The sequence below is a fragment of the Schistocerca americana genome, chromosome X (genome assembly GCF_021461395.2).
Source record: "Schistocerca americana isolate TAMUIC-IGC-003095 chromosome X, iqSchAmer2.1, whole genome shotgun sequence".
Taxonomy (NCBI): domain Eukaryota; kingdom Metazoa; phylum Arthropoda; class Insecta; order Orthoptera; family Acrididae; genus Schistocerca; species Schistocerca americana.
Window position 1 is genome coordinate 609,482,716 of NC_060130.1, and position 13,632 is coordinate 609,496,347.

At 36.9% G+C, this 13,632-nt stretch overlaps 1 protein-coding gene across 1 annotated transcript in view; it reads left to right on the forward strand.

Annotated features, from left to right (window-relative positions):
• Window positions 1–13,632, forward strand: part of LOC124554918 (protein unc-79 homolog) — an 859,177-nt gene that overhangs the window by 78,718 nt on the left and 766,827 nt on the right. The window lies entirely within an intron of this gene.

The following is a 13,632-nucleotide window of genomic DNA, read 5'->3' on the forward strand; positions in this document are numbered from 1 at the left end:
AGCTTGTAGGATTACAGGTAGTATTGGTAGCACTGGTAGATAAAAAAATCTAGATAGTTAATGTTGTTATTTTGTACTCAGCAAAATGTTCTTTATCAAAGGCAAGAGTCTCCTGTTATTATTGATAAGTGTGTAAGTTGTTTGTGAATAACAGAAACATGTTTTGCATAAGCTCAACAAAGTATTGAAGCAATGTCTGATATGATTTTTGAGGGAACTGCATTTTCTTGCACTCCGTGATAAATTTGGTTTCTCTCTTTATATGTAACATCCCTCTGTTTCGAGTAACAATTCAACAATTTTTCAATAAAACCTGAATTAAACACTGGCATTTTGAATTCTGCTGTAAGTAGTGTTTATTTTCAAGAAACAGACAAGAGGATAACTATGTATAACAAAAATGTCCCATAGGTTATCCAGCCCTCTATATAACCTCACTCAGTTTCTAGACAGTTCACTGCTTCCAGTTCCTCGGGGAATCTAGTAAGACACTGATTGGATACACAATCAAAGGGATCGAAATGAGGTAACACCCGATAGGTATGCAATACACCGAAAGTGCAGGTAATGTGTTTTAAGTCTTAACTGACCAGGGGTACTAGGAAAACTATCATAATCTTTACTTACTTTTCATAGTCAATGACAGTTTTACAACTCTATTTCAGACAGAATAAGATGATAGATTATAATTATAAACAAAGTTTTAATACATATTAGAAAAACAAATTCATTAAAAACAAAATTTAAAGGAAATTTAAGTTAAGAAGATATGTACTTTATTTTCGTTAATGAGATGGTAGTGTGTTGAAAGAGAGAATTAGGTTCTTTCAGATAACTCATATGCAGTAACTTCATATTCTGTCGAAATAAGTTGTGGATATAGTCAGTAGTAGTGGTCACCGAATGCTTTGCATAGTTATCTAGTTTCAGCATTTCTCCTGACCAACAATTGGAGCATATGGGAAAGTAGGAATTTACTATACCTGCCATATTACAAACTACCATAACAGTGTCAAAAAGTATTTAATGACATAAAAGAGTTCTCTGTGAAGACTGATGATTTAAAGGGAGAGTAACTCAACAATCAGAAAGCTGTACACCATTTGCATGTTCCTTCATTGCATGTTTGCTTAGTGTCGTGTGGCTGTGAAAAAAAGTAGAATAACACTAAATATTTAATCCATTCTATTTGTAAATATATCTGGATAATTTTACAGTTTAACCCATGTTTTTGTTCGTTGTGTGAATAATGCATGTGAGAATGAAAAAAGAAACGGTGTTGAAAACTACTTCCCGATGAAACTTCAGAAGCACAAAGGCAGAGCGTGGACACACTCCAATTAGTGTCCACTAATAGGTGTCCAGATACTGTTGATCAGACAATGTATGAAGCATATGACAGCAACTTCTTTGTCACCAGCATCCAACGACGACTTACTTTGTGGACTTGCATACATCCTGCAGAGAGGAGATTTCCTTGGAATGTATTCAGGCCATCTATTATGATTTCATGTCATGATGTTTAAAGGAGGAGGAGGAGATCAGTGTTTAACGTCCCGTCGACGAGGTCATTAGAGACGGAGCGCAAGCTCAGGTTAGGGAAGGATGGGGAAGGAAATTGGCCATGCCCTTTCAAAGGATCCATCCCGGCATTTGCCTCAAGCAATTTAGGGAAATCACGGAAAACCTAAATCAGGATGGCTGGAGATGGGGTGAACTGTCGTCCTCCCGAATGCGACTCCAGTGTGCTAACCACTGTGCCACCTCGCTTGGTCTCATGATGTTTAGAGGCACTGATTTAATCATTTGGGATTTTACACTACACTGACTTCTCAGAGTCTGAGATGTTGTACAATTCTGTAATTGTAAATATTTCTATGTAGTCATATACTATGTCAGTCCAAAAAGCTTTGAGACTGGAATAATAAAAAACTAGAGAAATGTTAAGGTTGTGGTTTTGATGCTTCAGTTGTTCCACATATTCTCCACCACTTGTGTAGAATGCACAGTGTTCATATAACTGTGTAAAACTGTCAGAAAAGTACTTCTTTGAGATGTTATTCCACTAAGGTGTCATATTGCCTTGAATGTCATTTAAGTCATCAAAGAATTGACCCTTCATGTGAATTTCTGCACTTCCATCATTTTGTGGTAGCTTTGTATTGAAAATACCGAGTCTCATCATCCTTGATGAGTTTTTCTATAAAAGAGTTGTCCACATTTTGCACTTCAGTCAAGTCACGGCAGGTGTTCATGCATCATCGTTTTTACTCAGGAATCAGTGTGTGTGGAACAAACTTTGCACACACATTTCTCTTCTTTAAAATGTTCTGGGGGTATCTTGAACACCTGATTTAGAGATGTCGCCCCATTGCAATTTGTTACACAATAACATTGACACACTACAGTTGCACATCGTCAACTGCTCAGCACTGTCAGGAATAAAATCACTGAACTTTTTGGACAGGTGGTGTACACATTCTGTTCATACAAATTGCATGTTTCATTTTTGGTGTTGCAGTTATCACAAACTCTTTTATATAAACCTGTAAATCTTATTCAGGAAGTATGACCAATAAGTGCGTATATTGTAAAAATATCTTGTGTAGCTTGGTTTTGTTACCAACTAACATGCTCAGCTTGTACACAGTTATAAAATAAGTAACACACATTAAAGAAAAAAAGAAACAGAAAAATATAAAACTGGTAGTGTCCTCTGTAAACTGTCACTAATACTGTGTGACACTTGCAATTTTCAGATGCAGCTCTTGGTCTTGATACCTGAACATTTGGAGTTCAGTGTTCTGTGGAATTAATGAAGTTGTTTTACCTTTCCTGAAGACAGCTGGAATGCAGTCTTCGGAAGTATCTTCTGTTGCAGGAAACAAGAATATGAAAATGCAGCTTGTTTTGTGACTTACATGTGCAAAATATTGATTCAAACATGAAGTATTTCAAAGTGTTTTATTATGTTTTCATGGATCACACATTTACCATATCACAGCTTTTCAGGAAGACATATCTCTGTACATTGATAAGTTCAAGTTTGATATATCTCTTGTGCTCTGTTAATAATAGAGATGACTTTACTTTTGATGTGTTGCAAAATTCTTGTTATTTGCTTAATTACTATATGCCAAATAAATTTCCAACGGTGTAGCACTAGAACAGTTTAATAGTGATGTTAGTAAGTACAAGTGTGCTACAACATTGCATGATATTGGCAAATTTGACAAATGTTAGATTATAGATTGTCCTTAGCAGATAACTGCATGATTGTGGAAGTAGTAGCCTGCATATGTAAATTTATTTTGATATGCAATTTGCTGCAGAAATGAGTCAGTGCATGTGCTATTTGTTGAATATGGATATGAAGGCCATACTGAAAGTCATGAGCAACCAGTTGGTAAAATTCCAAGTCCAACAATGTAACAAAAATGACTGCAGGATCCCAATCTACAGACTGTACATCACATGTTGCCATATTACAATATTTAGTGTCTGTCACATGACCACAGGCAGTATTTCTAAAATGGCATGTTTTGACAGCAAGCTGTCATTGAATTCCTTGTTAAATAGGGAAAATGTGCTGCCGAAATTCACCTCAGACAACAACGTTCCTGTGGAGATGTCTTCTTGGCAACACCAGTGTTAGGAGTTGAATGAAACATTTCAAAGATGAAAACATGAATATCCAAGATAAGCCATATCGTAGTCATCCTTGAACTGCCTTCACAGATTGTAGTAAGGGAAGAGTTGATAAGCTCACTGGAGAAGACAGGCACGACACAGTGAATGAAGTAACTGGAAAGAGTTGATGAGCTCATTAGAGAAGATGGTCATGCCACAGTTAATGAAATCACTGCAAAGCTTGCAGTTGGACATGCTACAGTGCAGTGAAATGATTCAAAGCTTATTCTATGGAAAAGTTTGTGCTCATTGGGGCCTTCGTTTATTGACCAAAGACCACAAATGTCAGAGATTTCAAAATGAAGGTGATGATTTTTTGATGAGATTGTGACAGGTCATGAAAGCTGGTTCCATCTTTACAAGCCTGATTCAAAATGTCAGAGTATGGAATGACACCACTCGGATTTGCCATTGAAGAAGAAAGCAAAGACAATGCTGTCTGCTGGGAAAGGTATGGGCACTTTCTTCTGAGATGCACTTGATTGTTTTCTGATTGTTTCTCCTGAACCTTGGTGTCCACAGTATCCAGACCATTTTGAAGTTCTGTTATGCACTGCATGATAGATGCCCTGGAAAGGAGAAGATAATCTTGCAACAGAATGACATCCTTCCTCACAGTGCCCGTGTCATTGTGGATAAAGTCAGGACATTTGCATGGGAAACTCTTCCGTATCCCCCCTACAATCCACTTGGCACTGTGTGACTACCATCCTTTTGGTTCTTTGTTAAGGAACAGATGTGAAGCCAACATTATGAGACAGTGTAGTCAAGCAGCACATCAGTGTCTTCAGGAAACTGGAATGGAGTTCTGTTGTAAGTGTATTTTCAAACTTGCAGAACAATGAGGAAAATGAGTGCAAAGAAATGAAGACTGTGTTGAAAAGTGAGAGAGAGTACTGTATGTAGATTAAGATGATGATCTTAGTTCACACAAAAAAAAATAAATAAATAAATAAAAAATAAAGATCAAAAATATTAAAAAGTGTTGCTCATTACTTTCAGTTTAGTCCTCGCACAAGTTGTCACTTTTGTTCAATAAAAAAGCAGTATTAAAAAAATCAATATGTATCTGTCATTAAACTGAAGCCACAGATCCATTCCTTTATGTTTGTCTGCTCATTATAATAATACTATCAAAGCCACAGCAGTAATCCATGTGTGCTTTTTAGAACAGATTTTAATTATTGAAGTTGTCAAAGAAGGCTTATGGTATATGTCAAGGTGACTAAATCTTATGAAAAATGTTTGAAGTCTCAAGTGAATTTCAAGATATGTGATGTGTCTGCTGTGCCATTCACACTTAACAGATTCATGTACAAAGTACAGTTCAGTTTAATGCTTTTTACACAAATCCATATGTAGTATTAATTAGTAGCATGTCATTCATAATGGGCAGCTGTCCAAAGACGCTTGCTTTCCAGTTGCTCATTTGCTCATTTTTTTTTGTTGTGAATTCATTCAGACCACAGATTAACCTGACATTTAAAAAATTATGGAAACACTTTGCGATCTGATACCAATGGGCATATTATAGTGACTAATGACTGGATTAAGGTATTGAGGAGATCTTTAAGGGCATTAGGGAGCTGATGCAGATACCATGTATCAGGCTGTTAACTGTTGGACTAATGGCAAAGTGCTCCCCCCCCCCCCCCCCCCCTCTCTCTCTCTCTCTCTCTCTCTCTCTCTCTCTCTCTCTCCCTCTCCCTCTCCCACCCACACACACACACACACACACACACACACACACACACACAGATACTGGGTATCTGGCTGTTAACTGTTGCACTAGCAGCCAAGTGGTCTCCCTCTTTCCCTCCCTCCCTTCCTCCCTCTCTGCCTACAACACCCAACATCCTCCAACATAACTATTTCTTTATGCCATAGCAAATGGACCATTAATCTGCTCCTTCTCATTGTATGAGGTTCCACAAATTTCTGTCTACTTCTGTTATGTGTATTACTTTTCCATTTCATATTTTATATGACACCGTAATTTGTAATATATACCTGTAACCCCACATTCCAATTGCCTCTCTGAATTTTCAATCAGCTGTACTTCAGTGCTTTGTTCCAGATGTACACTTTCAGATATTTCTCCCCCTCACATACGTCACTGTTTGATTGCTAGAAGAAGACATTCTTCACTTGTCCCCATCTACGTATGATGTTATCCTTGCTTTTGCCACCATAAGTAATCTTGTTTCCCTGATAGGAGACTTTTCAATTATTTTCCCACTGTGTATTTCCCAATTTTAAGCAAGTTTCTATTCTCCTTTCTACTACTTTCAGTTGATTTTGTTTTGTTTATCCTTAACTCATTATGCACACTATGTGTGTTGTCTGTATTGTCAATGAGATTCTACTGGACTTCTAAACCAGAAAGACAATGACATCTGTTACATTTAGACATCTGTTTTTGTTTCCTTTACACCTCTATTTGTCTTTTATTTATTTATTATTATTATTATTATCTTCTTTCCTTTCTCAGATCTTAGGTCTGGTTAAAAATGGAAAGTGACATGGACCTTGATCAAGTGTGACTTCCTTTATTATTATTATTATTATTATTATTCATTCCCTTCATTACTGACTGAATGTACAAATTAAACACCAGTGACAATAACATCCGGCTCTACCTAACTCTTTGTCTTAATATGGTCTTCACTTCCTTGATCTTCCACATTTATTACTCTCACTTGCTTTTTTTAGCTACTGTAGATTACTTGTCTGTTTCTGTATTTATCTTTATAACATTCTGAACATCGTATTCCACTCATAGTACTGGTGGGTTTTACTAGGTTGACAAATGTTCTGACAGTCTCCAGATTTTTCTTTATTGTTTCTTCCATTGCTAAGCACAAAGTAAGAATAATATTTCTGGTACCTAAAGCTGAACTGAAGTCACATTAATCTTTGTCCAGTATCTCATCAGTTTTCCGTTCTTCTGTATATTGTTTAGTTTGCAGCCTGTGTGTATCGTCACACTATTTCTTTGATATCTCCACATTTGTGTGTTTGTTTCTCCTTTGGAACCATGATGATCATGTTTTCTTGTAAATTTGATGGTAGGTCTTCAGTTTCATAAATGTGTAACACTAGATTAAATAACTTCCTAGTTTGTACCCTAAAAATATATCAGAAACTCTTATTACCATGTTTGAACTCATACCATTCGATACTCATCAGAATTCTGGCTGCTTTATTGTGTCACTATCAATGTATCTCTTGCGCATCAATGTCCTCCTCCTCCTCCTCCTCCTCCTCCTCCTCCTCCTCCTCTACCACTCTTCAAGACAGCTCTTCTCCATCATTAACAATATACTTTTTATGTACTCATTCCTTGTATGTGCCATTTTCTGTTTACTTAATAGGTGTTTCCCACCTACATATTTTAGCTTAACTTTTTTTTTATTGTGGTAGTGTAGTGCTTAAAATACAGGACTCATGTTTTGAAGAACTAAGAGTTAAATCCTATCTCTCTTATTGATTTAGGATTTATGCAGTTTCCTTAGATCACTTGAGGTAAATACCAGAGTATTTCCAAAACAAAGTTCTGCTTGATTTTATTCTCATCTCATGTCCTATCTGAGCTTGTGCTCTATCTACACTGATGTTACTGTTGATGAGACATTGCAAGATTAACCTTCATAATTTGTGATTCTTTAAAATTTCATTTTACCTTCATGCATCCTGGGACAAATGTTCCTTCAACTACCTCACTCTCAGTAGATTTGTGTGTGTTTGCCCTATATTCTGATGTAACCTCTTTGCTTTTATTGTTAATATGATTGTAGACTTCCTACATCATCCTTTGTGTATATCATTATTTTCATCATCATCATCAGCAGCAGCAGCAGCAGCCATTTAACATCCTCCACTGGATAAAGGCCTCTTCTGAACATTTCCTTGCATTTTGGGATTTGGTTATAGGCATCCATATTGCTCACGAGTGGCATCTGACCTTTCATTAGTCCATATGTCTGTATTTTCTTATATCTTGCAATCTGGAAACAAATTCCTTTGGTCCATCTACCATCCATTTGCCTAGCTATATTTGATGCCCACATATTCATTATAGTTATAATTACACCTTCTTCTGCAATTTGTTTCCTAATCCATTTATTTATTTTCTGTCTCTCATACTAATTTCCATCATACATCTCCCATTGCCTGTTGGGCAACTCTCAGTTTTTTTTAAAGGATTTCAGTCTAAAAATCCATGACTCACTTTTGTGTTTGTTAGCCCCACATTGGGAAGATATTACATTTTGTGCTGGAATTTGTTCTGGTATCCATCTTGGGGAACTAATTTATGTCAATTAAATTTGTAAAATACAGATAATGTGTTGAAGTGCCCCAAATTGCAGTAAAATTGAAAAATTAAAGTAATGCAATTACGTGCAACATTTGTAACAAATAAAATAAAAACATTAGGTGCATCTGCTACAGGAATGTAATGAAGGTACATTAGAATTTCTTTTATTTCCACAAAATTTGTCTATTTTGTACCACAGCTGAACAGCAAATTCTGACTTTTCCATGGACTTGCAATAGTGAGTGGAGGAAGATGATTTTTCACAGAAGTTAGTTTTCCATGACAAAGCCATATGTCGTGTATCTGGAAAGGTGGATTGTCATTATGTGCATGCTTGTGGCACAGAATGTCTACACAGGATTGTTCAACACATTCATGATCTACCTAAAGTTTTACCTAAAATTTTGTGGTATGCTCTCTCTGAAAGTTTATAGATATTGTCTCCCTGTTCCCTCAAGAAAACTTTGACTGGTTTCGCAGATCTGGACATGCTGCAGCAGTGGCTTATGCCACAATTACAGCAAGACAATGGTGAGTTTATTTTGCAACAAGACGGTGCTCCAACAAACTTTCATTTGTCAATGCCTCAATGGTGAACTGCTTTAACATTGAATCGGACGATTATCCCATCGTGACTTCTCTTCTTCGGTGGACTCCACAGTCACCTCACCTTACTCCATTAACTTATGGGGTTAAGTAAAAGATCATGTGTTCCTGTGTCCATTGTCACTTATCTGCAAGAATTGCAAGGAAGCATAATTAGTTTGGTTACAGTCCTTGACCATGATATTTTGGAATGTTTATGCGAGAGTTTGACTATCATTTTGATATTTTCCACATCACTTACAGTGAGTTAAAAACTGGGGGAGATGTTTTAGCCATTGAGATGTGTCTACTTTTTGTAGTTTTTCTGCAGTCATCTTTTGAAACAACGTAGTTACTTATGAATAACACTGCACGAAGGGAACCAACAAAATTATTTATACAGTGTCAGCTGTGGAAGACAATTCCCCATAACTGGAACAAATCTTTTGAAGTGGATATAATACAAATGACCATTTGCAAGTCATGAATAAACTAACAAATTGATTTCTCCCCAGTCACTAAAATTATCTCCCTTAACAGAATTAGTAAACAGCACCTTTTGTGAGGAATAATGCTCACTGCATCCATAGCATGATATGGATACATCCTGAGTGGTTTCAAATAGTGAGCATCTCAAGGAATGTGATCTGAAATGACCAGGTTCAGGTGTGGCAAACCTGAGATGTTTCAGCTTTGGGCAGGTCAGCACCATCAGTTTTATATTACCATAAACTATGGGTATGCTTAACTAACAACTGTCTGATCTGGCAGGCCAACATTGTGTGTGTCAGGGAATGGGGATGGGAATGAGAATGGTAGAAACCTCTATTAAAAATTTTCTCTGTGTCAAGATGTGTTGTATGCTGATGAGTTGAACGGCAGTTGAGGCAAATCAGTCATTAACTGGCAACCCCTGGGGCACATGGCACACCTCAGTTGTACAAAGGGCAATCATAAAGTTTAAATTTTCATCTCAAAAAATTAAAATTACGCAACAAATTTGTTTGTTTGCAGAGACATATCTGCAGTCTTGGTACACATTGAAATCCCACACCACTGTACCATAACATGGCCCTAGAGGAGCAAAAACAGAATGAACCAGCTCATCTCCACTTACTCAGTGGCAGTGTCATTTTGCTTAGACCCCTGCAGCAGCATGCTATGGTACTGTGGTGCTGATATTTTAATGTATATGAGGACTGCAGACACATACATACAAATAAAAAATTAATTACATAACTTCATGACTACCCTTAGTATAAGGCTTCCCAGGCAAGCAGGTATTTAGCTGGGTGGACTTTCAATTGCCTTCTGCTCATGAGACATCTATGGAGCATACCAATTTTAAGAACAACATGCCCAGACAAACTGGTGAACTACTGGTCAGCACTCTCACCCATCTCAACAAGAGGTGTTCTGAGGATGACCCTACTGAACACACACACATACGATAATAAGGAACAGTTATCATAACAGGATACAGTTGTGTCAAAATGTTTTCCATTATTGTTAAAAGGAAAGAGAATACCTTTGAAAACATGTCCCCATTTTATATACAAAAGTATCTAGATGGTATTATAAGTGGCCTGAAATCAGTTAAGAGACTCCTAAATCATACAATGTTGATATAAAATGCCACTTTTCAGTAAGTAAGAAACCTAAAATTTAAGAAACTTAGTGAATATCTCATTGTATGTGGACTGCATAAAACACTTAAATTCCAGGAATTGGGTGGTGAAATATAAGGGACTAATAAACAAAGATTTTGTCAAGTTACCAAAATAATAAGTACACAAAGGTGTTACAAGCATTTGGAACACACTGAAGAAAGTGAATGGCACCCTTGAGAAATCACGTGCTCTCATTTTGAATTCAGTATGCCAGTCATACCGTATTACATTAAAGCTTTTCTTCTCCTTTTCTTTTCCTTTCTTCTTTTTTCCTTTTTTTTTTTTCTTTTACTGTGAATCTTTATATGCCAAATCCATTGCAATATTTCAAGTTGCAAAGATTTGGTCATTTCATAGTTGCTTGTAAAGATCATGCAAGTTGGTGGAACTGTGGTCAAGAAACTCCTGAACCAAGTATAGGATGCACATCTTCACCAGTCTGTGTTAACTGCTAAAACAAACATTCACACTCTAATAATGAATCCCATCTTCACAGAAGAAAATAAAGTACAAAAAAAATCAAGGTTGTGAGATGTATGCCATGCACTGAAGTAAAGAAATAATTTAAAGCCATACAGTCTCCATCATTTCTTACCTCATTTGCATCAGCCTTAATAAAGTCCAATGTTAGTGTATAAACACAGACATGAGCAGTAAATCCCACTGACAGTTGTTGCTGCACAGCCAAACTGCACATTTCTCTAAGCACCAGAGAACTAGTTACAAAGACTTGAAAGGCTTACAATGGGACACCAATACCCCGAAAAATAAAGATCTCACCTGCAGTGATTGGTCTGGTATATAGTATCTGCGTGTGTGAGTGATGTAGTTGCACGCAGGAATAATAGCAAAGTATTTGTTTTGCAAATAAAAAACGCCTTCACGACAATACAGCTCTGATGTGAGATACAGGAAAAGATAACTTGGGCTCAGATTTTTAAGCACTAAAGATGGGGAAATTATTTATTTTTTATGTTCTAAAATACTCAAAATATGTGACAGCAAAGTAAAAATACTGAATTATAATTCAGTTTATTTATGTGAACATGAACAATCTGCAGTATTCACGAATTCAATTTATGCTACACTTCACTGATAGTGCTGAAGAACTACAATACACAGTGAGATTCATCCTCAAGTTCGCCATCACAAATGATTGGTTATTATCCTGAAACACTGCCTTTTACTGTGAAAATCAATGCTCCGCATCACAAGTTGTCAGTCTGGTAAATTTATAGGTCATATCTCTCACACTCACAGCGATATCATCCTTGAGATGACCATCTAACATATTTGAAAATTTTGCACTTAGTTTGAAACCCACTATTGTTTTCAAACACATAATGGAATTAATTTTTAACATCTGTACTGCAAATCAACAAAGACTGTTAAGTTTTTGTTCAGTATCATGAACATCCTGAACTGTTCCTGAAAGAAGGTCCCCCTCATTGTCCAGTACGTTGACTACCGAGGCAAAATTTTCTTCATAACACTGGACTACAATAAGCCAAGATCCCCATTGCATTGTTACTGGGGTGGGTGGCAATGGTACATTGGGATTTTTAGTCTTACATACGTGAATCATTCTTGGCAACTTAATGAACAATCATATCCCGTTAGATACAAATTTATCCTCACTGGGACATACTGCTCTAATGTCCTTACATAGTCTGTGCAATGCATGTAACGTGGATCATTTTAGAATAACCAACAACAAAACCTACCTTCTTTGTACATCTACATAGCTATGTGCAAGCCACTGTATGGTGTGTGGTGGAGGGTACCCTGTACCACTACTATCATTTCCTGTCCTATTCCACTTGCTAATAGGGTGAGGAAAAAACAACCCTCTGTATGCCTCTATATGAGCCCTAATTTCTCATATCATATCTTCATGCTCCTTATGCGCAATTTATGTTGGCGGCAGTAGAATCGTTTGGCACTCAGCTTCAAATGCTGTCTCTCTAAATTTTCTCAATAGTGTTTTTCAAAAAGAACATTGCCTTCCCTCCAGGGATTCCCATTTGAGATCCCGAAGCAACTCCATAAAACTTACGTGTTGTTCAGACCTACTGGTAACAAATCTAGAAGCCTGCCTCTGAATTGCTTCAATATCTTCCTTCAGTCCGACCTTGTATGGATTCCAAACACTCAAGCAGTGCTCAAGAATAGGTCGCACCAGCAACCTATATGCTATATCCTTTACAAGTGAACCACTCTTTCCTAAAATTCTCCCAATAAACTACAATTGACTATTTGTCTTCCCTATCACACATGTCACATGCTGGTTCTGCCTCATATCATGCTGCAGTATCTGTTATTAACAGTAAAACATTGTTGAACTTCGTACTACATGGTTAAAAATTTGCGTTGCTTAATTAAATAATCTTGCAACTTTCTCATGGTTCGCTTCAGTCATTTCTTGGCTAGTTAGTGGAAAACACTTCTTTGAAATCACTTCATTACTTTTTTAATACCCCAACGATGACATTTTGAACTTCACTGCCACTAGAGTCTGAAGTTTCGTCTGACATAACACAGATTTTCTCATTTTGACACATCAACTAACAGACCCGAACTATTTGAAACAGTTAACGCAGAACAGGGAATCAGTGATCGTAAAGCAGTTACTGCATCGATTATTTCAGCCGTAAATGGAAATATTAAAGAAGGTAGGAAGATTTTTCTGTTTAGCAAAAGTGACAAAAAGCAGATTTCAGAGTACTTGATGGCTCAACACAAAAGTCTTATCTCAAGTGCAGTTAGTATCAAGGATCAGTGGACGAAGTTCAAAACCATCGTACAATATTCATTAGATGAGTATGTGCCAACCAAGATCGTAAGAGATGGAAAAGAGCCACCGTGGTACAACAAAAGAGTTAAAAAACTGCTGCGGAAGCAAAGGGAACTTCACAGCAAACATAAACATACCAAAGCCTTGCAGACAAACAAAATTTACGCAAAGTGAAATGTAGTGTGAGGAGGGCTATGCGAGAGGTGTTCAATGAATTCAGAAGTAGGATTCTATGTACTGACTTGGCAGAAAATCCTAATAAATTTTGGTCTTATGTCAAAGTGGTAGGTAGATCAAAACAAAATGTCCAGACGCTCTGTGACCAAAATGGTACTGAAACAGAGGATGACAGACTAAAGGCCGAGATACTAAATGTCTTTTTCCAAAGCCGTTTCACAGAGAAAGACTACACTTTAGTTCCTTCTCTAGATTTTCGCACAGATGACAAAATGGTAGATATCGAAATAGATGACAGAGGGATAGAGAAACAATTAAAATCACTCAAAAGAGGAAAGGGTTGCAGTGATGTACCGTAGGTCTCTAGAAGAACATAGTGTTCCAAAAGATTGGATAAG